This window comes from Octodon degus, unplaced genomic scaffold (genome assembly GCF_000260255.1).
Source record: "Octodon degus isolate 3935 unplaced genomic scaffold, OctDeg1.0 scaffold00024, whole genome shotgun sequence".
Taxonomy (NCBI): domain Eukaryota; kingdom Metazoa; phylum Chordata; class Mammalia; order Rodentia; family Octodontidae; genus Octodon; species Octodon degus.
In genome coordinates, this window is record NW_004524600.1 from 9,902,168 (window position 1) to 9,905,341 (window position 3,174).

The following is a 3,174-nucleotide window of genomic DNA, read 5'->3' on the forward strand; positions in this document are numbered from 1 at the left end:
ATAATGAAGTATAAATAATTACACTCATGAAGACTAGTGAAACTGGATTCTGACAACAGATATGGCCCTCTGAAGGCCATTGAGAAATATTGGAATATATAAAGAAATAAGACACTTGATTTCTGGAAACTATTAACTTTGTATCACCTGGAAGGATTTGTATAAAGAATTAGGCTGAAGAACTGGGCAGATAGCTCAGCGATCTAAGTGCCTGACTAGCAAGCGCAAGGGCCCAAGTTTGATCCCTGGTATCACATGTCATGTGGGCCACAGGCTTTTGGGCGTGCCATGGAGGTCACCAAAACAGGTGAGGTAGCACACACCTATAATCCCAGCTCTGGAGAGGCTGAGACAGGAGGATCACTATGAGTCCAAACTGCATAGCGAGCCCCTGTACCAAAAAGAATAAAAATAAATATAAAATTTTTAAAAAGAATTGGGCTGGAAATGTAATATTACATTTGTCTTATGCATAACCAGCTGAAAGGAAGACAAACCTCTCATGTCCCATTCCCTAAAAAGAAAAAGGAAAGGAAGGGAAGGAGTGAGAAGCAAGAGGCCCACATAAAAGGCATGACTGAACATGTTTGAGGCGAGAGGTGAGCTCAGACAGGGAGAACAATTTATGGAGGACTTGAAGTACTCTGCTCCATGCTCTTCTTGCCTTCATGGTTTGAGAAGAGAAGTCAGCCATAATTCTGATGGGTTTTCATTTGAATGTGATCTGCTTCTTTTCTCTAGCGGCTTTCAGTATATTATTCTTGTGCTGAATTTTTGGGATCTTGACTATTATATGTCTCGGTGTGTTTTTAATTGGGTTGAGGTTACTTGGCGTTCTGTATGCTTCAGTTACCTGAATGTCAGATTGTTTCCTCATATTTGGGAAGTTTTCTGCTATTACTTCTGCCCATATTTTTTAATGTCATTTGTATTGATTCCTTCTTTCTCATTGATGCCTATTAGTCTCACATTGTTCATCTTTGCATCATCTTGCAGGTGATGGATTATTTTTTCCTGCATCCTACTTGTTTTTAGGAGATCCTTTCTTACCTTTTCACTAGCTGCACCAGCGTCTTCAAGATCAGAAACTCTGTCTTCACTTTCACTTAAACTGTTTTGCAAGCTTGTGATTGAGATTTTAAATTCTTCTATATCTCTTTGACTCTGCTTCATGTGATCTATTTCTTTCCTGTATTGCTCATTCAAGGAATCTGTCATTTTTCTAATCTCCTCTATTTTTATCATCAATGTCTTCTTTAGAAGCAGTTATTCTTTTACTGTAGTGTTTTTTTCAGATTGGGTTTCCTCCCTATGTTTCTGTAGTTGATTCTTTACTTCAGATACTATGAGTTCCAAGAATTCTTTTATTTCAGAAAATTCCACTGAGTTCCTCTATAACTTTCTGCTGTTGCTTATTTACTATCGGTGCTATTAATTCATACACTTGAGCTGAGCTAGTGTCCTCTACACTTGTTCTGGGTGGGTACTGGGTATCCTCCATATGTTTCTGCATTTGATTCTTTACTGCAGATGTTATTAATTCAGGGATTTCTTTTTTCATTTCCAATCTGAGTTTCTCTATACCTTTCTGCAGCTGTTTCTCTTTCAAAAGCCGTTGATTCATTGATTTCAACTGTGTGATTCCCAATTTGTTCTGTGTTAGTGTCCTCTGCACTTGTTATGGGTGGGCTTGGGTTCTGAGATTGCATTTTGTTCCTTCTCATTGGCATTTTGTGTAGCACTGTCTTCTGACCTTTGTTGTAGAGCTTTGGTGCAGTTATAACCTTAGCACCTACTGAAGTTCAGGTGCAGACTTACAAAGTTTAGATTTATCCAGCTGTGCCTGGCTTGGGTCTGGCTGCTGTGTTCAGCTCCGTCCTGCTGCTGCCCTTGGGGGTGAACCTGTTGTGCCCCTCTGGCAAGATGTTCTGCTCCTGGACTAGTTGGGTGGTTCTGTCCCCTACTCTCTCTGCAGGGACTGCAGTTGCAGGGTTTCACCTCAGGCCTGTATGCCAGGCCTGAGCTGAGTCTGAAGGGGACAAGGCACAGTAGGGGGTAGAGGCAGCTCTCCAACACACTCACTGGGCCTGGGCTAGGACTGGATCTGGGGGTCCCCAGAACACGGCAGAAATTCTCACTGGGCAGGCAGGGTGGGGGTTGCTGCGGAGTGTTAGGGGGGTTCCAAGGGGATGGAAGAGGGTCTCACCCTCGCTGTGCCTGGGCTGCGACCAGCAGGTCCCACTGGCACAGGGTAGCCAGAAGTTCTCCCACATACTCACCGGGCCTGGGCTAGGACTGGATCTCAGGGAGAACAATTTAAAGCAGTTGGAGCAGGCCCTTTTGGCCAGAGGCAGCAATGCGAACCTACTCTGGCTTCACAGAACACTCACGGGATATCTATAACAAGTACATAGCTTCTAAAAGATCTGGCTGCTTCACACACACATGCTCATTTTGCAAAAAGAAAGAAAGAAAGAAAGAAAGAAAGAAAGAAAGAAAGAAAGAAAGAAAGAAAGAAAGAAAGAAAGGAAGGATACAAACAGAAACCAGAGTCTCGAGTGAGTAGTGTGGCAGGCCACCCTGTAATGAGAATGCAGTGACAGTCACTCTCTCCATGTGGACAAGAGCAGCTTGTCTCTGTTGTTTAAATTATGTTTATATGACTCAATACTACTGCATTAATTTCCAAGTAATGCCTTTGTTCCCTTTATAACATAGAAAATTGTCATCACCTTTAGGAAAGAAATTTTTCTCAAGTGCCAAAGGACCAACTAACACTTTTGTACACATTCAGCACTCAAATAACTTTGGGAGCTACTACTGCTGCCAAAACCCTTTCAGAACATGGAAAATGAGATCTAGCGCCAGGCCAATTAGTCAGTTAGTGGGACACCTGCTCCTCCTTCCCATCACTTGCTTGCCAGCAGCAATACACTGGCAAGGTCCCGACAACTGCAGCTTGGCTGGGGGCTATCCAAAGAATGGGGCAGACAGCTACAGTCCACAGGACACCCACATACATGCGTGCACGCGCACACACACACACACACACACACACACACTCATATACACAAACTCCACACTGATCTCAGTAGGAGGCAAAGAACTCCAGACAAAGCAAACAGCAGGACTTGAAGACCTCTGCACACTCCTCCATCTGACTCTGCGGCTGAC